This window comes from Heterodontus francisci, chromosome 6 (genome assembly GCF_036365525.1).
Source record: "Heterodontus francisci isolate sHetFra1 chromosome 6, sHetFra1.hap1, whole genome shotgun sequence".
NCBI lineage: Eukaryota > Metazoa > Chordata > Chondrichthyes > Heterodontiformes > Heterodontidae > Heterodontus > Heterodontus francisci.
The window spans coordinates 128,337,223-128,361,499 of NC_090376.1; the positions used below are offsets into that span (position 1 = coordinate 128,337,223).

At 42.9% G+C, this 24,277-nt stretch overlaps 1 long non-coding RNA gene across 1 annotated transcript in view; it reads right to left on the minus strand.

The window, feature by feature from the left end:
* Positions 1-5,111: 5,111 nt before the first annotated feature.
* LOC137371030 (uncharacterized) overlaps positions 5,112-24,277 on the minus strand; it is a 62,443-nt gene continuing 43,277 nt past the window's right edge. Inside the window, exon 3 of the long non-coding RNA XR_010975168.1 lies at positions 5,112-6,960. This is a non-coding gene — a long non-coding RNA (uncharacterized lncRNA). The remainder of the gene's footprint in view (positions 6,961-24,277) is intronic.

The window sequence follows — 24,277 nt, forward strand, 5'->3', positions numbered from 1 at the left end:
ATGCAAAATTTAACTAAAATTCAAAGAAGGCAGCGAATAAAGCATGATTTTGTAGTTGCGCCATGGTGATAACAATGTGGTTTGGAGCACCTTGTGAAATTGTTTTACAGTTAGGAAGAGCTTTGTCAAAACTGCCATTTATCAAATCATTTTTTTTTGTTCTCTTTGCCATTACTTCATAATTGAAGTAGTTAGATCCTGTTTTGCTATCAACATTTACAAATATTTCCTGACACAGTTTACTTCCCCCCGCAATGCAACCGTTTGGACTGCAGTTGCTATCTGTTCTTTCAACAGTCACTCGAAACAAAATTGTTTTTTGGGCTTGTAACTACATTTTTTGAATTGACTCCATAATGCCCCCGGAATAAGGATCATAAATATATTTATAATGGCTCCCATCTGAGACACTATAGATTTACCAGTGACTCCAGCCTGTTAAATCTTAAAAACTGTTCATATGTGAATGACTTAATACTGGCAGAATGTACTTTTGACTCACAACAATTAGCATTATGAGTTATGTAATTTCCAGTTAAAACTCAATGCCACAGGAGCTGCCATGGGACCTGAAATTTCATTGAAATCAGCCGCCAAATTGTAATTCTGCACCTTTTGTTAAAGCTAAAAAAAAATCAAGAGAGAAAAAGCAAAATTGCCAAAAAGCATCTGCAAGAAGATTATTTTAAATAGTAAAGATACATTTCTTAATGCTGGGAAAGTTTTGGATTTGATTTACCCTTGCTGTTTTTTTCTTAAATTTTTTTATCAATAACTTTCCGCCTGCATCCTATTATTATTGTGAAGTTTCCTGTATTTAGTTTTCTGTTGCTTTATTTTAATTAAATCTACTATTAGTTGAAGATACTGGGACAGAAAATATTCTTTTTTATTTTTGAAAGGAGAATTCATCATGCTTTCATGTCAAAAATGCCTTTGACACAAGAATGTTCAGGGCTAGTAACTATCCAGGAATAACAGAATATACTTTATAAAGGAGGCAGTGTCTATTCTGTCTGTTTCCTCTTGCAAACAAAGCCTGCACTGCTCCAGAAACCATTTATTATCTTTATTGCTAGAATGAAACAGATTTGCAATACTGCCTGCAAAGTGCGCCAAACTTGCCAGATGCTTCTTTTTCATTGTAAATTATACAAAAGCTCTGTTATTAATCCTGTGCACTTATTACAATAATTAGCAGTGATATGTTATTGTAAGCTTCCAATGCTTTCAACACAATCATTCCACAAATTAAGCAGAATTGCAGCTGTAATTCTACAAGTTAAGAAAGACTTGCGCCTTTCACGACTCAGGACTTCACACAGTGCTTTACGACTAATTAAATACTTTTGAAGTGTAGTCATTGTTGTAATGTAGGAAAGGTGACAGCCAATCTGTGCACAGCAACCTCCCACAAAAAACAATGAGAAATTAACCAGATCATCAGGGCTGGATTTTATGGGCCCACCGCCAGGAGCGGTGGCGGGTGAAGAAAATGGCGGCCCGCACATATGCTGGTGCCCTTTTTAAAGGGCAGCCAGCCCTGCCGGTAGATTTAAATTTTTAAAGGGAACGACTCCCACAACTGTTCAAATAAAAATTCCATCGCCCCTTTCCCAATCCCAATCCCCCTCCGACACATTTACCTTTGAAATATGACCTTGCCCCCACAAACTGAACAAAGTTCACAGGTCATCCCTTCCCACCATCCCCTACACAGAACTTGACCCTGTTCCCCACCCCCACACTGAAAATCTTACATTCCCCCTTCCCCATCAGTGTGGCACCTGCTTTCCCCTGACGGGAAAGTGAAGGCGCGGGAGTGCTGGCCGCCTCTCAAGATCGCGGCAGGCCCATAAAATGGTAGGTAAGTGTAATTTAATTTATTCATTTAATTAATTTCCATATGTTAAAGCGGCTCCCGTCGCACAGCAGTGGAGGGGCCGTCATAGAGCCTCGCCGCCGCTAGGAAAATTGGGCCTGGCCCTCCCGGTGTCTGGCTCCATGGTGGGCCCCTGCCAGAATGATTTTAGCTCCCCCCGCCACGGAGCCCGACACTGGGGGCCCTGTAAAATCCCGGCCTCTGTTTTTTAGTGATGTTGATTGAGGGATAAATAGTGACCCAGTTTCTAAGATTCATCAGGCTGGAATCATCAGTAAATACAAACCATGAGTGTCTCAGATGGGGACTGTTATAACTATATCTATGATCCTGATTCTGGGGGCATTGTGAAGACAATTCAAAAATGCAGTCTCAAATACAGAAAACAATTTTGTATCGAATGACTGTCGAAAGAAACAATGGATAACCCACCCCTTTAAAACAGGGCACTAGGGGGCTGAATTTTATTGGTGCACCGCACATTGTGGCAGCACGCTTTGAACTCAGCAGCCTTCAGGCGCAGAAGTGCTGCCGCTGAAACCCCACAATATTTCATGCAGGGGCTCATTTAAATGGAGGGGGTGGAGCAGCCGCTCCTGATGACATAGAAGGGGTGGCCACTCCGTCCCCGGCAATGGCATCCGGCACCACCACACAGACGCGGCGCCATTTTTAAAGGGCCTCAAACCCTTAGCATAGATTTGAATTTTTAAAGGTTTAACACCGGTCATTTTATTTAAAAAGACATATTAAAAGCTGGAGGCCCTTTCCCAACACCCACAGTGGTTTTTTTATTGGCTGATATGAACAAAATCTAGTTCAGTCCCGACCTGCACTTTCACCCCCAACCTCTTCACATTTGCCCTTCAACCCCTTCCCACCAAACCCATAGCCAATAAGAATTGTTTTACCCGCACTCCCCCACCGCCCTGATGATTTAAGTCCTCGCCCCTCCCAACCAGTGTCCCAGTTCGGAATTCCGAACGCAGTTCCGAAGGTGCGCGGGTTGCGGTTGGAAGCTGTAAAATCGGCATGGGGCACCCGCTGGGATGAGGTAAGTAAATTAGTATTTTGTTTTCATCATTTAAATATTTAAATGAAGGCCCCGCCACTTGGCCTTCATTTCATTAGAATGGACAGTAAATTGCAGCGGAGACTTCTCGGTGTCATGGGTGGCGGCGGGCCTCTCCCGCAAATATTTTATGGGCCCCCCTGTCATGACCCCTGACATTGAGGAGCTGGTAAAATTCAGCCCAGGATCTTTACAACAACCTGAGAACAGCTGGGGTCTCAGCTTAACATCTCATCTGAAAGATGGCACCTTCAAAAGTGCAGTGCTCCCTTAATATAGCATGGGAGTGTCAACCTAGATTTTATGGAGTGGATTCCCTGGAATAGGACTTGAATCCACCATCTTCTAACTCAGAGGCAATAGTGCTACCAACTGAGCCGCAGCTGAAGAATATAGCTACTGTAAATCTATGTTATGCTATGCTATGTAACTCTAATAGTTTTTAATTGACTAGAACATCGTTTGATATATATACATAGCTTATCATTTATTTTGCACCAGTTAGAAAGTCTAAGTCCTTAATTAATTCAGAACCCTAGAGGAAAAGCTGGATGATTAAGTCTTGTTTTGCAACTTATAACTAGCTCTTTAAAGGCAAAATCTCAGGTAATTAGCATTGCTTGGAGGTGAGATTTGTGTATTAGTTAAATACTTTATCCATTCATATGAAAAATTAAGCAGGCAAAATCTGTGATGACCAATGCCTATTGCAAAATGCCTAATAAAACAGATAATTTACTTTGTTTACAGACAGCAATGGCAAAGGACCACAGTTACCTGTTCAGCATTTTCTGATTATTATCTTAATGTGTATTCTGACCTTGGCTAATTTGCAGCTAACACATAATACAGTGGCAAATATACATCTGTTTGCATTGTGTACTTATTTACGAATCTTTTGAAATTGCTAACATCTTGTGTTCACTTATCTTCTATTTTAGGAATGTGCATGATGCAATGCTAGCCATGTGCTTTATAACAGATGTATCTGATGTAACTAATCCAGTCTACTACAGGATTGTATTTTTACTGCTGATCTCATAACCCTTTGATTACTAAATTCCATTGCAGCTTTCAAAATACACAAATACATTTTCTAACAGTATAACAAGTGAAAACATTGTTTTGAATTCTGAACAGCTCAGATAAATAAACTGAGCGACAATCCATGTCCATTCTAGTGCTTGCTAAATGAATTACTGTGCTTAATACAGTAAAGTATAAGTACTGGAAATTTAGTGTGAAAATGGAAAATGCGAGAAATGCATAGCAGGTTCTGTTGAAAGACCAAGTCTGTAAGACTAACCTATTTTTCTTTTTCAAAAGTTGATCAATCTGTTATGCATTTCCAGCACTGTCTGTTCAGCTGACATTTACTGCACTAATTTAATATTTTGATTTATCCTACTGAACTCATCACATAATTACTCAAGGAATGTGATGCTTAGGAGAATCTTGTAGAAGAATTATCATGAGTGATCTCAGAACATACTTTGAGTGCAGCAAAGATGTCACTGTGTTGTACCATTTGGGTGCCATCAGTTCCACATAAATCATAGAGTCACCAGGTACGTGGGGCTGCATTTTTGCTTTGGAAATAGGAGCCAGGACTGTTTCCAGGTCCTGAGCCTTCTCCCAGGGGGGAAACAGTTACTGACCTGGAATTTTGACTGGGGCACCCCCTTAATTGACATGGAGACAGGTTTCCTGTCCAATTAAGGGCAGCAGGTGGGTTCTCAAAGCTGGAAGGCAGTCAGAGGCCTTTCAGCTTCAAAGCAGCACTTGGCTGCAGTACAAGGTAAGTAACTGGTAGAGCACTTCAACAAGAAGGTGCCCTCTCAGCCACTTTTTAAAAAATTTAAATAGAAAAATACAGAAAGCAGCCAGCCACCATTGTGGATTGGGAAATCCCAGTCAGCCTCCAATACCTGCCCTTAAAAAGGCTTCATCAGGGATATTAGTTCTGGATTTTCTAACAGTAATGGAGAAACAGGCAAATGTTTTGAATCTTTATGGTTGATTGTATTTATTTCTCATGTTATTAATTAATATTTTTTCTGGTGATTTTATGACTTTGCATAACCTAAAGTGCGTCACGGGATTACACCTAGGTTACAAAATAACCAATTGAAGATATGCCACCACTTCTCAAATCACTTTATTGCACAGGATTGACATTCTCTGCAGTAATTGAAGTAGTCTGCAGAGATGTTAAAAGAAACATTATGAAAAAAGTTGGTCAGATAATGAAGTCAGATAGTCAATCTCAACCTTCAAACACAATATTGGGGAAATGTACAGCAGTTCCTCTGTGTGCTGCATGTAATGAAATTGTAAATTTATGTTTTATAAATGGCTTTATGATTTTGTTACATCTAATGCACAAAGTAAAACTCCATTATAGTCTTTTTCAATAGTTAGGCAGTCAAAATATATAGATATATTTGTATAATTCAGCCTGTAATATCTCTTTCACACTTCTCTGTTATTATATTGCCTTTTCTCTAGCCTTTGGATGTAGTAGACCCCAGTATTGGCCCACACTAGCTGGCAAGCATGCTTCTAATGGAACAGGACAGACTTTTCCTTCCATTATTTTTCCCTCACCATCTGAAATGTATTCAATCCAACAATTGGCTGTCTGAGAAAGAGTGAAAAAACCCATCAATGAGTCTTTCAGTTGAGGTTAGGTACAGAGTTCATATCCAGCCCTTCTGATCTCATGAATTGCAAACAAATATCTGAATGACCCCACAATATGGTTACATATGAGTTCTCCCGCTGTCACAGATTGATTGAAATTCTACAAATTAAATGGTATGGCAACATTACCTGAACCTTCCATAAAGTTCATTTTGTAAGTTCTGAATCAGATGTATGCCAGTATCTTTCTAAGGCAAATTTGAAACCAAATGGTGACCATATTCATCCATCCCCTATTTATGAGAGATGGGAGGTATGAGTGAAGAATACCTAAAGATGCCCCCACAAAAATAGTAGTTGCGTTAAAGAGGTACAAATAAAAATGTACATAAAATAAAATTGTAAATCTGAAATTTGAAATGAAATGAAGAATAAATGTTGGAAATGGACCATGGTCTGACAGAAATAGATTAAAGTTTTCTTTGTCACCTTTCGTTGGAGCTTAAGGATCACATCTGAAATGTTATTCTGGTGTTGGCCCAATTGCTGTATATTTTCCACATTTTCTGTTTTTATTAACTTGCTTAGTATGCATATGAATATATATTTATGTACATCTGGCATCCCTCTGTGCACAATATAATTGTGTCACCATTCAAAATTTTTTTAGCATGGCCAATACATTGTCTGGAAAATTAATATGAAATCTCAAATCAATCTGTCCACACAAATTTAAATATCAATATATGTTATAAGTTCTCAGTGTAAAGAAGGTGCAAGCCTCCATAGTGCTGTACATTTCCCACAGTTTCTTAGTTATTTTCCATCATTTTTTGAAGTTCTGCTGAAGTTTGTTTTGTGGTCAGTGTCATGTTAGCTGTCAGAATTAATTTCTGTATTGAAAAAATTGGCTTTGATAGCAAACTACAAACATCTGTATCCTGATTGGAGCTGCATTTGTGCATCCCTCTGGCCTTTGATCTTTTTGTTTGAAAGACTCGCTGTTCTTTCCATGATTCTTCCAGTTGTTTGCAGCAGACAAAAGTACAGCTGCAGTGTTCTTGCTGTAGGAACAATGCTCTTTGAACAAATAGATTCTGTCAATGGACAAAATGGTTCCTTGATAAATCAAAACAGGTTCTCAATCGTTTTCAGAAGTGTGTCACATCTGGGCTGATTTCACGTGAATTGTTTTCCCTTCGTGAATTGTAGATTGCTGCTGAATATTTACATTTCTCCTGTTCCAGATTCTCTGGAAATTGAAACAGTCCTTTTTTAAAATATATCTGTTCTTTACAAAACAATAGCAAGAACACTGGTCCTTTAAGAACATTGATTGCAGAAGAATGCTTTTCATCTTGGTCTGTCAGGAACCAAATAACATCCAAAAGTTAAAAGGACTTGTAGGATAAAGGGAGAATAGAATATATTTAACTTTTTTCATGTCTCAACAAATACAGCTATAACTCAACATAAAGGTTAAAAAAAGTGTTTTGGAGGTAAGTTATTTCGTATACTCAATCCTAAGTGTTATTTTTATTGAAGATGTATTTATTGTGAATCTATTGCCATGATTCATTTGTAATGTAGCTAACACCTATAGTGAACAACTGAAAGAGGAAAACAAAGTTTTTGTAAGAAAGCATGAATCATTAAATGACAGCTATTCACTTGAGCCATTGGGTCTCTCACAAATCAGCATTTCACTTTACCTGACATTTCAGCAGCATACTTTGCTACTTTACACTAAAATTTGAGCATTTAAAGGCACACTGTCACCATGCAAAAGAAGTATTTGTCCAAAGTGTCTTTATTTGGGAAAAGAGAGAGCTAGGTATCTTGTGCATCATGGTGACGTCAGGAGAAAGTGTTGCCATCTTGATAGAATTTATATCATCTTGTGTAAGCAAGACTTGCAAGAAGATACTGCCTCTTTTAAAATGAAAAGTCTAAGTGATGGAGATCTTGAATTGTACATCAGGAGAATGTGTAAATTGTATAACAACTTGGAAAATTTGACTTTCATCTTGCCACATTTTCCTTCTTGTCGCAAACATAGATTGCTGATGTAGCAAAAAAAAAATCAAAGTCAGAGAAACAACTTTTGAAATTACACTGTGTGATATTAATAACAGACACATTAATGCATTTGTATTGATTTCCTCTGTGCACCATTTTAACAAAAGGCATTAACTCCTTTCAAATAAATGAGATAATGGCTTCACTAAAATAGCCGACAAAATTATTTCACACGAGCATATTAACTCATTTATTATCAACACTTTTCAATCACATTTAGCCTCTTGTCAGTTAAATTCTGGTAGGAATACTGTGGCAAGATAGTGCAAATTGTTTCAATGTCTTGTTTATTCCCCAAAACATGCTATTCTTTTGTATGACAATTCCTGTGACAGATGAATATTGAAAGAAGTAAACTGTGGTTCAAAGATGTAGTTCATCTTCCTTTTAATAGATATAACAGTGATGAGACTTCAAAAGTACTTCAATGACTGTGAAGCACTTTGGAGCACCCTGTGGTTGTGAAAGGCACTATCTAAATGCCTGCCTTTGTTCTTTCTGATGACAGAAACCGACAGTAGGTGTCATTATTGTTGTATGATTGCCTTTAAGAGTGATATCCCTCGAAGATCTTAGTATGCTAATGAGCTAAGTACCAGGATATAGTAATGTGACCCAGAGCCAAAGTCACTCTGCAACTATACCACCCAGAGTAAATAGTTTGCTCTGTACTGTACATAATAGTTTAGCTATAGTAAACCTGTTTGAGATCTTCAACAAACTGGACTCTTCGCATCTCATTTATGTTGCATCAGACAATATAAGGAACTCATTACAATTATTGTGATTAATCATTTTATTTGGTACTGTATTTTTGATTTTTCAAAAAAAAAGATTTAAATGGTGATATTGTAAACAGCTTGGAATGACTAACTGGCCTAGGGGGAAGCTTTCCTCTGTTCAAAGGCTGTCGTTAAATAGTAGACCTGTTTACAAAGATTCAGTCTGTGATCACACAACCCATTGCACAATGAAAATCTAATTCCCTGGAGAGAGTGAGAGAACTGAATTAGTGTTTACAATCAATGCTGATGTGACCAATGTCTTAACTCTGCTTCTTTGAATCATTGAGCGCGAGAGAGAGAGATGAAACTGAATTACCAAAGTAAGAACACTTTATCTGAGGCTAATTAAGTATCTGCCCCATCATGGTTGGTGCCTTATACTCCGCTACAGTTAATTGCTCAGCCTGTACACCTCATGTTCTAGGACACTATGGATAAGCTATGTATAAAAGCAAAATACTGTACCAGCTTGAAATACAAAATAAAAGGAGAAAATTCAGGAAATACTCAACAGCTTTCTGTGAAGAAAGAGACAAAGTTAATGTGCTGAATTTTGTTCTGCTCCAACGTCGGGCTCCATGGCAGTGCAGGGGGGTGGGGGCGGGGGGGAATGGGGGGGCGCAGTGGGGGCCGGAAGATCAAAGAGCCAACGGCGAGATTGCCAGGCCTGATCTTCCCGGCGGTGGGGAAGCTCCGTGGCAGGCCCTCCGCTCACTCTGTGATGGGACCTGAGTTTGCATATGCAAAAAGCCTATCTGCATAAATTATCATCTATCCCGTTGTGATTATACCAGCAGTTCATGATCTTCAGCTGGACGTGCGGCACTCACGTGCCTTCACCTTTGTGTCCGAGAAAATCCGGTGCCACTGAGGTGAGAGTCCTCGGAGCCTGTGAAGGTCGGTAAGTACTGTCCTGCTCTCCTCCATGTTCTTTGCGAAGCCAAGTTAAATTACCTGATGGGGGTTGGAACTCTGCATCCATGATTGGGGGCTGGGGAGGATCCCCACACACCCTTTTTACATAAAGGGGGCCACTCTGCACCCATTCATTGGCGGGGGGCAACACTGGAAGTGGATGAGCCATTTATATGGGGGGAGGGCACAAATTTGAAAGGTTATACACTCCTGTTGCCGATGGTCCACTGCAGGCAACTGAACGATATTACAGTAGTCGGGCTGACTCGCTCTTATTTAAAGTTGATACAGGCAACATCATGCTATACCATACAGCTGATGCTGGAACACAGCTGACGCACACATTTACACAACTGTCTGCCTGGATAGGTGCCATTGACCTTGTGAAGGAACCGAGTTTACCTGGAGGATAGAGATGGGGATGGTCCACCCTGTCTTTCCGGATCTTTGTGCTGTGATGAGGCATACCTGCCAGAGGCGGAACCAAGAGGCAGGTACGGCCCACGTGGAAGCTCCCAAATGCGAGCGGCAGCAGCCACCAAGGCGTAGACTAGCCCAGAGGCGCCAACAGGTCTACAGGACTTGGATGACTTAGCTGCCGATGTCGGAGCGCCAATGTCAGAGACAACTGTGGATGTCCAAAGACGCAGTCACACATATCTGCGCCCTGCTGAATAGTGACCTGCAGCCACTGGGCTTTGGTGGTCACTCTATGCCTGTGACCATCAAAGTGACAGTGACGCTAAACCTCTATGCCTCTACATCATTCCAGGGATTCATAGGGAAACTTGTGTGGGGTTTCACAATCAGCAGTACACTGCTGTATCAAGGGGGTCACTGATGCCTTGTACAGGAGGGTTGGTGACTTTGTGCACTTCAGGACAGACCTGAGAGTTAGGCCGAGAGGGACATTGCAGGATTCCCACAGGTGCAAAGGGTCATCGACTGTACGCATGTGGCCACCAAGGCTCCCGCATGCCTAAATAGAGAGGGCTTTCACTCACAGAACATGCAGCTCATGTGCGACCGCAGGAAGTGCTTCCTGCAAGTGTGTGCCCACTTCCCAAGCAGCTGTCATGACTTATTCATCCTGCACCAGTCTCAGGTGCCGCTGCTGTTCACTCCACTAGCTCAGCCTCAGGGGTGGATTCTTGGGGATAAGGGTGACCCCTTGCTGACATGGCTTATGATGCCAGTGAGGAACTCCAGCAGAGATGCAGAGAGTGCTACAATGCCTGCCACGGCTCTACCCAAGCTACATCAAGCAGGTCATTGACGTGCTGAAGATGTGCTTCCGCTGCCTCAATTGATCAGGTAGAGGCCTACAGTATGTACCAGACAGGGTAGGTTGCATTGTTGTTGTGTGCTGCGTTCTGCACAACATTGCAGTACAGAGAGGGAGGCCTTGCAGGATGAAACCACACATGAAAACACAGAGAGCAGTGATGGAGGGCAGAAATGGCGAGCAGCGAGCAAGGGAGGCCAGACAACATCTGATTCGTCATCACTTCCACAATCCCTGAAGTGCAATATATGCTCCTCACACTATATACCATCATCATGCATCTCATCTGAAGTCTTCTGCCTCTGTAACATCCACCTCTCCAGCATGACTGGCAGCAGCTAACTGAGTCATTGCCCATATGACTGCATCTGTGCAGTGCCACATCATGCATATTGGCATGGCAATATTCCTTACATTGACAGTACTGTCAAGCTTATGATGTAATGGAAAGGCACATAATCAATAAATGGTGGCATACATCATTCACACAGGAAAGGCTGAAGTTGTCAGAAAAGCACATTTCATTAAACTGCAAATGACAAAGCCGTCTCACCCATGAATACCCATATGTGTCAAGGTGTCTTTTCAATATCTTTGTGGGTGCTCCTTCACGATGTGACCTCTGCACTAGCAGCTGGACTAGAGGCAGATTGCTGATCAGGACGCCCCTTGGCGTGGATGATTTCGGCAGTTATCCTCTGCGCACCTGAGGCCTGGAGGGCCCCAGCTGCCTGAGGGCCTCCTGCACCAGTGCAGGACTGTCCTCAGGCATCGTGGCTGCTGGAGCTGAACTCACTAGTGGAAGGGCTGAGGAGCCGGTGTCCACACTAGAATTACCCTGAGGGGTGACCCCAGATGTGGAGCTCAGCCTCTCCTGCTCCCTCTTATGGCTTGTTGGAACCTCCCTGCGCTCCAGAGAAGGACCAGGAGCAGGAACACTCTCCAGGTTTGTGGTCCCTCTCCCACCTTGCCACTGCTGCATTGAGCTCATGGCCAAGGTGATGGTGTGCAGGTCTGCACATATCAGTGGAGTCTGGCTCTCCAGGAGGCTTGCCAACCTTTCAATGGATGAAGCCATGCATTCACATGCTTGGGACATGGCAGCTGTCATAGTCTGGATGACCTTCCTCATCGTCCACCCTACGCTATGTCAGATGTTGCCTTCCCTCTCCCTGCAGCTCCAGCACGTCCTGTGCTGTTGATACCAGAGGCTCGTCATCAGCCTGGGCCTGGCCACCCACAGTCCACTGATTGTCAGAGGCTTTGGCTGTCTCAGCCGCAGCCAGCAGTTTGCGTGCATGTGTGATGCTGTCACCAGCTTGTGACCCTGCATCTAATGCTGATCTTTTACCCACCAAGGTGAGAGTATCTGCACTGGTGGAAGGTGCAGGAGTGTCATGGGATGATACATCCTCTGAGTGTGTCTCTTCCTTAGAGGTGCTCAAGTTTCCAGGGTCTCCAAGGTCAACTTGGAGGATCACCGTGAAGGACACAATGTGAAGAACAGGCATTTAGGTGTTATGGTATAAATGTCGCAGTGATGACAGCATGATATCTGCATATGAAATATAATTAGGAATCATTCTGTGTTTAGCAATAATCACTCTCTTCAACTGAGACCCTAAACTCCACATCTGAAATGGCTCCTTGGCTCCCGTCTAACTCCAGCACCACCTCTTCAGCTTGCAACAGAGGCCTCAGGTCAGGCACCCCAACTCTGGTCCTGGACACCTCCCTCCTGTTGTGGGCCCCCTTCACCTGGAAGAACAAGGATGCAGATATTAAACATTGCCAAGCATCAACATCACGGTTGTACCAACATGGGCGCTTCGTCAACAGCTGGGGGATGCTTTGTCTCGTGTACGGACTGACCCTGTCATGGGTGTGACAAGCTCTGAGGTGCAAACGAGGGTGATTTGATGCACATATGCAGCCAGTCATGTGCCATCTATCCTCTGACACCCCCTGTCTCTGAAATGGCAGTGGCACCCATGTGGCATACTGGGTAGGGACAACCAGATCACACCGACCAATTTTGAAACATGCCACTTACCTTTGCTGAGCGCATGAGGTCACTGACCCTCTTCCAACACTGGACAGTATCCTCGGATGACCCCACAGCAGCTAACCTCCTCTGTGACCTCCGTCCAGGCTTGCTTGGTCACGCGGGAGGACCTCTTCTTGCCTTCGCTGGAGAAAAGGACCTCCCGCCGTTCCCTTGCAGCCTGGAGGAGAGTGAGCAGGGTGGCATTGCTAAACTGTGGGGTCACCCTTGCTCGGACATCCAACATTGCCACAGGGATTCCCAGGGGTGCTGCTTGCACTTTGCTGATGTTTGTAATACACACCTGGCCTTTCTGCTCCAGTACGATTCCCTACAATGCAGGTAGAGCTTGAATGCAGCGCTGGCTGCCTTTTAAAGATGGTACCACACCTGCTCACAAAACAGGTGACGCCGTTCACAGCATCACTGAGGCCATCCTCACCACGTGATTGGGGGAGAGCGGCCACCCTGCATATTCTAATGAACCGCCGGGCTCAAGATCATGGCAGCATGCGGCCCGTGCGTGCCAGCCGCAATTTTTTACACCTGCCACCGCTCTCAGCAGCAGGACAACAAAATCCAGCCCAATGTTTCAGGTCGATGACTTATTGTCAGAACTGGAAAAACCTGGAGATTTAACAGACTTTAAGCAAGTAGAGAGGCAGGGAAAGGGGAAAGAACAAAAGGAAAGGTCTGTGATAGGGTGGAAGGCAGAAGTGATTAAATAACAGAAGAGATGATGGTGCAAGGCAGATGGGGATGGCCAAATGGAGCAAGAAATGAAATAAAAGATAGGTCTAGAGGAGCTGTAAATGGCTACTGCTGAATCAATACCAGCAACTGCTGTACAAAAAAACGGGGGGCAGTGGTTATGTTCTAAAATTGTTGAACTCAATATTGTGTTCGGAAGGGTGTAAAAAGAAACTATATATACCTGTTTACCGATTCACCTTTCTCCATCTTAGATAATGATTCAGATGTTAATGTTATATTATTGGAGGTCCCACAAAAGAGAGTGAGATGTCACAAGGGAGCCGAAGGCCTGGCACCTGGGGCAGGGCAGCCCCTCACTTCATCAATGCTGACCTGATCTAATGCTGGAAGCCATGAGTGAGAGGAGGGAGGTTCTCTTCCCTGATGGCAGGAGGAGGCCACCTCATCGGCAGAAGGGGCACCTCTCTCTTCAGCATCATCTCCCTCTATCTCATCTTCCTCTTCCACTTTTACCTCCTGCTCCTCCCCCAATAAGCTGTGTCCTTCCAGGCCTCACCATCTTCAAGGTCCGCACCTCTCTGGAGGGCCATGTATTGGAGAGTGCAGCAGACCACCACAGTAGCCGAGACCCTTGCAGGGGGGTATTGAAGGGCACCACTCAACCGGTCCAGGCACCGGAATTGCATCTTCAGAAACCCAATAACCTATTCAATGGTTGTCCCAGTGACCAGATGGCTTTGGTTGTATTGCCTCTGTGCCTCAGTCTGTGGCTCCCGTAGAGGAGTGAATAGCCATCTCTTCAAGGGATAGCCCTTGTCCCCTAGGCTCCATCCATGTACTTTCGGGTTTGGAGTGAACAATTGAGGCAGCATGGATTGGCAGAGGATGTAGGATTCATGGCAGCTGCCAAGAAAGTGAGCACACACGTGGAGGAAGCTATTGCTGCGGTCGCAGAGCAGTTGGACATTGAGGGAAGGAAGCCCTTCCTGTTGATGGATCTCACTGGCTTGTCACTGGGTGCCTTGATGACCATATCGATGATGCCCTTCACCTGGGGGAATCCAGCGATGGGGGCAACACCCAATGCCCTCTGTCCCTGTGAGGCCATGTCTGTCATGAAATGAATGTACTGTACAGCTCTGGCAAAGAGAGCATCAGTGACCAGCAAGATGCAATGATGGGCAGCCACTCTCCAGATGCCATTAAAGTCTGCAGCTGATCCTTGGAAGGAGCCAGAAGTGAAGAAGCTCAAGGCCACAGTGACTTTCACAGCCGCTGGCACGGCATGGTAATCAGTGCTGTGAGGTGTGAGGTCTTTGGCGACATGGGCACAGATCGCTGTGACTGTTTGCCTGGAGAGACGCAGTCTTTTGCGGCATTGAGTCTTGGTCATCTCCAGGTAGCTCCATCTTCGGTGGTAGATGCTGTGCTGAGAGTTTGGCCACCATTGCCTTCCTGCCGCTCTTTCCTCTACCATGTCCTCCTGATGCCCAGGGTACTGTCAATCCTGCAAAAGGTGTTGCCCCTCCATCGTAATTGGGCCCATAATCTGACAGTCATGCCCCCATTGCCAGCTACAGCCTTACTTCTGGTCAGGTGGCCAATTGACCTTGGCGGTCTTACCCCTGCTCTTCTGCCCTGCGATGCCAGTGGGGTATCGAGTCCATTCAATGCTCAGGTGCTGTGTCCCCTCTCCCTGCCACCTGCATAGCATCAAAGGTACTCCTTTACCAAATGCCCAGACTCCCTTTGCCTCGTTGGCCCTCTTCATGGGGCCGAGGTGGTGCCCTGGAACAGCCATGACTGGTTCCCCATTCATTACCCGTCTCCCTTCAACTAATCTGTTTCTGAAGGCATGGGTAACCCTTGCACACCTTTAAAATGTCAACATCCAACCTTGACTAGCTCTTAACAAGCTGTTAAACAGCTTTAATTGGCCTCAATTGAGAGGAGAGTAGGATCCCTCTCCCACCTTCCACCCCGCCCTGGTGAACATTGCCCTGTCGGCGACGACATCTTGAAACAGACACGCCAGCCGACGTTGGTATTTTTCGGGCTCCCCCGCCTCTGTTCCAGCCTTTGGGGTGCTCCCAAAAATTCAGCCCTGGAAGTTGTTGTCCGTTTCAGAGGATTAATGGCAGCAAATGCTAACAGTTTCACTGTCACTACTTCCGCAAAGTCTGGGCCAATATTTTGATGGAATTCATAAGCAGAAAGATTCCACAGAAGGTCTTAAGCATTTTGCATTACAGAAGGATAGCATTGATAAATATTAAAGAGGTACACAATAAAATGTCATTCCAGTGATAGAAATGCCTTTTAAGGACTAATTTGTTCTGTCAACTAATGTCTGTAGCTGTGTGTGGAATCTCCAAGTATATATAAAATGTGATGTTAAATCTCAGGCTCCAGTCTATCCAAATGCTTTCAATCTTGAGGAAGTACAAATGATGGTGTAGGTTTGCACTAGTTGTGTTTCTAGCTGAGAGTGCTGAATTCCGATCTTTTTTCTTCCCAGTTTCTATGTGATTATTTGGATTTTAATCTTTTGGACACAGTTTTATTTCATGTTTCTCTTCATGCTGCTTTTTAGGTCCTGCCTAAAAAGAAAATCCCTGCTAAAACTTTGTGATAAACCCATTTTCAGCTGTATTAATAAAACCCCACTCTTAAATACATCAAGGAATACTTTTTAATTAATGAAATAAAAATGAAACATTTATGTTCTATTATGCTGCCTGACTGCACTGGTTCATGGAAGATTTTACATTTGCGATTATGCAAGAGAGTTTGGGCAGAAACCTGAACCATAATTTCAGTTCAGAAAGTTACTCAATTCAATTATTCATAGTATCAGCTCCCAGCTGAGAGGTAAATGGTCCACAGATAAGAACATATACTGCTGATTAAATAAATTAAGACAGAGAGCAATCTTGCATAAGAAAGACATTTTTGCATTTATATACTGCCTTTCATGATCTCAGGATGCCCCAAAGCACTTTACCACCAGTGAAACATTTTTTTAAAGTAGTCACTGTTCTAATGTAGCAAACACAGCCACCAATTTATGCACAGCAAGGTCCCACAAGCAGCAATGGCCAGATTATCTGTTTTAGTGATATTGGTTGAGAGTTAAATATTGGCCAGGACACCAGGGAAAAGACCCTTCCTCTTCTTTGAAAGAGTGCCGTGGAATCTTTACATCCACTTGGGTGGGCAGGCAAGGCCTCCATTTATTGTCTCATCAGATAGATTGCAATTCTGACAGTATAGCACTTTGTCAGTACTGCATTGGAGTCAGCCCAGATTCTTGTGCTCACATCTCTGTAGTGGGAAATGAAAAATGTCTCTATAAAGGGAATAAAAACACTGTAATATTATGCATTTACTTAGCATGCCATTAAGTTTTATGGATGTCCTCATCATAAGATAAATAAAGAAACTTTCAAATTATTTTGATTTTTAAAGCTGAATTGGCTGTGTTCAGTTAAGAGTATAAAAACCTGTTTTACTTGGACTGGTTTCGCATAAAGTTCTGTCCAAGTGAAAGATTTTTGCTGAAAAATTTCAGTAAATCACTGCCCATTATTTTTAGGTTTTGTTTTCAAAAATGTGCTTTAATCATGCCTTTCAAAATATTGGGGGCCTTTAAGACTGGCCTCTTGCCTCACACATGTGCTAAGATTATCATACTAGTTTTCACATTTGGCTTAATCCCTAGATTTTTTGATGTAATAAAAGGAAAATGTCAAGTCAGGATGTTTGAACTATTTAGTGAAACAAAATTAATTTGATCTTCACCAAGGAAAGTGAATTTTTAAAATGTTGAACAGTACCCTTTACTTTAATTCTACTGTATCACTTTACTGTAGAAGTGATTATTGAATCAACAGAAACTCCCCATGAGACTTTTCCGTGTTCTATTTTCTCTACATACTAAAGGCAGGCCTGGTCTCTAGGCTCCCTATTTTGGTACAATGATAGGGAATTGCAATATGTCTTAGGTGGACTTGCCCTTTGTGCACCACTATTTCGGTACTATGAACACTGAGTGGAAAATTGATTTCTATTCATTAAATCTACTTTGCACATTATTGCATCTGACTCATTGTTTGCACTGTGAATTAACTGCAGGCATTAAAACATTGCCACCCATGTAGAAAATCAGTAAGTAAACCAGTAATTTAGGGTAGAATATGCTCAATAAGCCCAGTAATGATGTTGTTTATTTTCCACATTAACCTTTTTGAGCAACAAAGTCACATTAGAAGTAGAGTTTAATTCTTTCCTACTGTAAGAAAATACTAAGCCACAAGGTGACCATATATTTCTGCATCACACACAAAGACGATTGTGATTTATAGAATTATTGCAATTAGTTATAATATTACATTAACCTTGCCTGGATTAAAAAATATAGGTAGAATATTGTCACAGAACTTGAGAAGACTGGACTATTTTTACTAGAACTGAGAAGTTTAAAAGGTAACCTGAAAGGAGGCTTTAAGATTAAAAAAGAGTTTTGACGAGATAAATAGTGATAGGTGATTTCAACTGGTCGAACTGGCAATCAGATGGCTCAAATTTAAGATGATCCAAAGTATTAAAGAGGAGCTTAAAAATAAATCTTATGCTGAAGTCATTTAGAATACAAATTTTTTGCCTCGAACTGTTATTGTAGCAGAGTCCAAAAATTCTTTTAAACAAGGAAATTATATAGTTGCTTGAAAAAGGGAAATATTAAAGTGTATGGAGAGTTAGCAGGTACTGTAGTGTTCTAAAATTCTAGGAATCATATGATTTGTAAATAATGCATTTTTTTTTGCAAACTGCGTAGTTAAAAATCTTGCCTCTGTATGGACTTTCTTTGAAACATTTTTTTCCATTATTCATTCCTCTGTCCACATTGAAAGTGGAAACTGCCGATGTAAACTTGTCACACTGTAATTGCATCCTCCTACCAGCAGTGGTGCTGTAGCATTTTGGGCTTGCATCTTCCAGCTCTTTCAACTGTACTGCAAAGGATCCATGATATTCCAGCCAACCCTAATCCTCTTTGTAAGTATCGTATATATTAAAAATTAACAGTACAATAGAAAGCATTATACTTCGAATTAAGGTGAGGTGTATAACCAGCTCACCTTGGCATTCAATGGCATTACCATCACCGAATCCCCCACTATCAACATCTTGGGGTCACCATTAACCAGAAACTTAACTGGACCAGCCAAATAAATACTATAGCTACAAAAGCAGATCAAAGGCTGGGAATTCTGCGGTCTGATTCACCTCCTACATCCCAAAGCCTTTCCACCATATACAAATAGAAAGACTTGCATTTATATAGCACCTTTCATGACCACCAGATGTCCCAAAGTGCTTTTATAGCCTGTAAATTACTTCCTGAAATGTAGTCACTGCTGTAATGTAGGAAATGTGGCAGTCAATTTGTGCACAACAAACTCCCACCAAGTGCAGTGTGATCATGACCAGGTAATTTTTTTTTTGTGTTGTTGATTGAGAGATAAGTATTGACCCAGACACCAGGGATAACTGTTCTGATGAAAGGTCCTGAAATGTTAACTCTGTTTCTCTCTCCACAGATGCTGTTGGACCTGCTGAGTATTTCCAGCACTTCCTATTTTTATTTCAGATTTCCAGCATCTGCAGTATTTTGCTTCTATTGTACCAGGGATAACTCCCTGCTCTTCTGTAAAATATTGGCATGGGCTCTTTAACAACAACAACAACAACTTATATAGTGTATTTAACGTAATGAAATGTCTCAAGGTGCTTCACAGAAGCATTGCAAAACAAAATATGACAACGAGCCACATAAGGAGATATCAGGTCAGATGGCCAAAGGCTAGGTCAAAGAGGTAGATTTTAAGGAGTGTCTTAAAGGAGGAAAGTGAGGTGGAGAGGCAGAGAGGTTTAGGGAGGGTGTTCCAGAACTATGAGCTTAGGTAACTGAAGACCCAGCCTCAATGGCGGAGCAATTAAAATCGGGGATACGAACATACGAATATACGAATTAGGAGCAGGAGTAGGCCACTCGACCCCTCGAGCCTGCTCTGCCATTCAATAAGTTTATGGCTGAACTGATTATGCCACATTTCCACCTACCCCCCATAACCTTCCACCCCCTTGCTTATCAAGAATCTATCTACCTCTGCCTTAAAAATGTTCAAAGACTCTGCTTCCACCGCCTTTTGAGGAAGAGAATTCCAAAGACTCATGACCCTGTGAGAGAAAAAATTTCTCCTAATCTCTGTCTTAAATGGCCAACCCTTATTTTTACATGAATCCCTAGTTCAAGATGCTCCCACAAGGGTAAACATCTTTTCCACACAGAATTGGAGGAGTGCAGATATCCCGGAGGGTTGTGTTATTGGAGGAGATTACAGTGAAAGGGACGGGCGAGGTCATAGAGAGATTTGAAAATAAGGATGAGAATTTTAAAATCAAGACATTGCTTGACTGAGAGCCAATGTAGGTCAACAAGTGCAGAGGTGATAGGTGAATGGGACAGTGCAAGTTAATCTACAGACAGCAGAGTTTTGGAGGACCTCAAGGTTACTTATGGGAGAAAAGTCAGAAGTGTGTTTGAATAGTTAAGTCTAGAGATAAGAAAGGAATGAATGAGGGTTTCAGCAGAGACGAACTGAGACAGAGGCAAAGTTTTAGTTTAGAGATACAGCACTGAAACAGGCCCTTCGGCCCACCGAATTTGTGCCGACCATCAACCACCCATTTTTATACTAATCTTACACTAATTCCATATTCCTACGACATCCCCACCTGTCCCTATATTACTCTACCACCTACCTATACTAGGAGCAATTTATAATGGCCAATTTACCTACCAACCTGCAAGTCTTTTGGCTTGTGGGAGGAAACCGGAGCACCTGGAGAAAACCCACGCAGACAAAGGGAGAACTTGCAAACTCCACACAGGCAGTACCCAGAATTGAACCCGGGTCGCTGGAGCTGTGAGGCTGCGGTGCTAACCACTGCGCCACTGTGCCGCCCCTTATATCCACCTGAGAAGGCAAATGGGGCTTCATTTTAACATCTCATCTGAAAGACAGCACATCTGGCATTGCAGCACTCCCACAGTACTGCATTGAAGTGTCAGCCTAAATTATTGCACTCAAGGCCTGGAGGTAGATTGGAACCCACAATAGCATGACTTAAAAGTGAGAGAGCTATTAATTGAGCCACAGCTGACACTATATACAACTCAGGAGTGTAATGGAACACTCTTCACTTGCCCGGATAAGTGCAAGTGCAACACTCAAGAAGCTTGATATCATCCAGGACAAAATAGCCAGCTTGATTAGCAGCCCATCCATCACCTAAACTATTCACTCCCTCCACCACTGGTGCTCGTGTGTACCATTTACAAGTTGCACTGCAGCGACTCACCAAGGCTGCAACCCACAACCCCTATGGCCTAGAGGAGCAAGGACAGCAGGCGCATGGGACACCATCACTTGCAAGTTCCACTCCAAGTCACATGCTTCATCATCTCTGGTCAATCCTGGAACTCCCTAGCTAACAGCACTGTGCGAGCATCTTCACCACATGAACTGTGGCAGTTTAAGAAAGCAGTTCATCACCTCTCCAGGGCAATTAGGGATGGACTGTCTGTGCCTGTGATGCCCACATCCTATGAACAAATAAACAGAAGGACCAAATATAGTACCATAATTTGGTTCAATTATCACTCAGCTGAATCCTGCAATTGGCCTTACTTCTTGTGTGCAGCACCATGAAAGATCAACTGGTAGTAGAACATTTTGGAGTTCAGATGGTGCTTATAAACCGCCTGAATTTTATTTGTCTGGGCTAAAGTGTCATCTCAACCCTTTGAATCTTTAATTCTCAACGATCAATTGTCCTCTAAACAAAGCAAACTTAATTCTGTCACAGCAAAATACAGCAAGCTATATAATCATTACACTAATATTACAAACTCATTTAGTTTTTTGGCATGTGACTCTGGATTCCTAATGAGTGCCGTTGTTCATTATGCTTTGGCAGACATTTTCCAGTATAATGAGTTCTGGCTTGTCATGTTGTTATGCTTAGTAAGCTCTGTTTTTAAATAAGCTATTCAAGGTAACGAACAAGACAGCCATATATATTTCACTTGATCCCTTAACTGCTCAAATGACGATTCCTAGGAGCTTTCATGTAATTTATGTTTAATCCTATTTGCTGCCAGATTTGTGATAATAAAATATTCAGAATTTCAAAATACATTCGGCATAATTTCCTGGAGGCCTGGAAATACAAGAGCAAATCTATATATGGTACATGCTATTTAGTTTTAGGATTGGTGTGAATCATCTGGTGATCTACAGCTGTTTAATGTGGATATAGGTTATCGTTGTACATTAGATGGTATAACAGCAAAATCAGCTCAGATATCTCACAAAATTAACCACGGTAGATACTGAAAGCACAGTAAGACTTGCACAGATAATGTTGGGGAGCCAACGGATAGCCCACAGCCTATAGGGTGTTTCAGCAATCCTAGTTCATAGAATAAGAGTTGTCCTTGTAATAAATATATACAAAGGACTTTATTCCAAATGACAACACCACCAGATGACAGTTCCACAGGCAGGAGAAGTAATGTGTAAAACTGAGCTGTTGCTTTTCCATACAGGACTTCTAGACTGGCACAGACTGTTAAGGAACAGTTAAATGAGTTGTTATGTTGCTAGCTTAAGCATTCGCAACTCTTCTACTGCTGTTACTGTAATGATATTACTGAGGACTAACGACAGGGAAAATGATTGATACTGGCATGGTTTGATTATCCTTACCAAGTTCATTCGTCTGCATGGCTTTGGACTACACTGAATCCAGAAGTAAGAAATTAGTTTTCTCTGTGAGTTGCAAAGGAATGGTATAACTTCAACCACTGGACTAATAAAAGGTTAGCAGAAACACTGATGGAATTGCTTATGGGGATAAGAATGGCTGATTTATCTAAGGATTCCCACTTTTCTGCTAGATTGTTCAGCCATTTCTGGCTCTTGTTAATGATAAGATTACTTAGGCCTCAGCTAAAGTGTTGGGCACCTCCTTATTAGGAATAAAAGCAGAAAATGTTGGAAATACTCAGCATGTCTGGCTGCATCTGTGGAGAGAGAAGCAGAATTAATACTCAAAGTGACTCTTGACAATGCATCCGGTGCGCCGACGTCATCAGAGCGCTCCCAGCTGCACACATGCCCAGAATGGTCTCATGCTCTCATTAAAATTCTTGTCAGGACTAATTCGCACATGCACACAAAAATGTCATCGCGCAGCCACACTGGAACGTCATCCAGCCCCCCCACCACTTCCCCCAGTCTCTCGCTCGCAGTCTCCCTCCGCTCCTCTGCCTCTCCCTTCCTTGCCACTCTCTTTCTCTCTCTCTCCACCCCCACCGCTTCCCCCGCGGGGAGCAGGAGCTGGGGGGGATGGGGAGAGAAGTGGGAGGGAGCGGGGGGTGGGGGGGGAAGCAGGAGGGAGCGTGGGGAGCTGGAAGAGGCAGGAGCGAGCAGCTGATGGGGATGAAGTGGCGAGGCCTGGAGTGAGTGGCCGATGACGGTGGGGGGGGGTGGGGGGATGACGTTTGAAGCGGTGAGCGAAACAAGCAGGTGATGGGGATGAAGTGGTGAGGGGGAACAAATGGCTGACAGGTGGTGGGGGGGGGGGTGGCGTTGGGGATTGAGGGAAGGTAGCGGCGAGGCTGGGAATGAGCAGCGAGAAAACGGGCGAGGGAGGCAGCCCCGGGGAAGGGAAGCGGGATATTGTTTGGGGTGGGAATCGCACTATTGAATTTAATTTGTTTTTTTGATAAATTGAGCAGCGCCATCTTTAATCCTGGCAGCTGCCTAAAACATCGCAGACAGTGACATTTCAGTGCATGAGGCTGCATTTGCACATGTGCAAGTACTGCACCACCTAATGATTGCATTGTCAGCAACCGCAGCCATTAATATTTTAGATCAGTGACTTTTCATCAGATCTCACAAAAGTTAGAGATGTAATAGGTTTAAACAAGCACTGAGGAAGGGTGGGAGAGAGGAGGGAAGAACAAAAAGGAAGGTCTGTGATAGGGTGGAAGGCAGGAGAGATTAAATGACAAAAGGGATGATGGTGCAAGGCAAAAAGAGGCAGTAATGGGACAAGTCAAAAAAAAATGAGTCTAGAGTAGCTGTAAATGGCAACAACAGAATCATTGCTAGCACCTGTTGTCCAAGAAAATGGGAGCATTGGTTATGATATGAAATTGTTAAACTCAGTGTTGGGGACAGAAGGCTGTAAAGTGCCGAATCAAAAGATGAGGTGCTGTTACTCAAGCTTCTGTTGAGCTTCATTGGAAACGTATAGGTGGTCGAGGATAGAAAGCTCAGAGCGGGAGTGGACCAGAAAATTACAATGACAAGCGACTGGAACCTCAAGGTCATGCCTGCAGACTGAATGGAGTTGCTCAGCAGAGCAGTCATCCAATCTGCATTTGGTCTCCCCAATTTACTTGAAAAATTAACTGGATTATAGGTTGATAAATCCCCTGGACCAGGTGAGCTACATCCCAGAGTATTGAAGGAGGTGGCTATAGACATAACGGATGAATTGGTGGTTATCTTTCAAAATTCTATAGGTTCTGGAACGGTTCCTGCGGACTTGCAGATAACAAATATAAGCACAGTATTTAAGAAGGGAGCAAGAGAGAAAACGGAGAACTTCAAACCTGTTAGTTTGACGTCAGTGGTAGGGAAAATGTTAGAATCTATTATAAAGGATGTGATAACTGAACACTTGGAAAATAATGATATGTTTGGGTAGAGTCAAC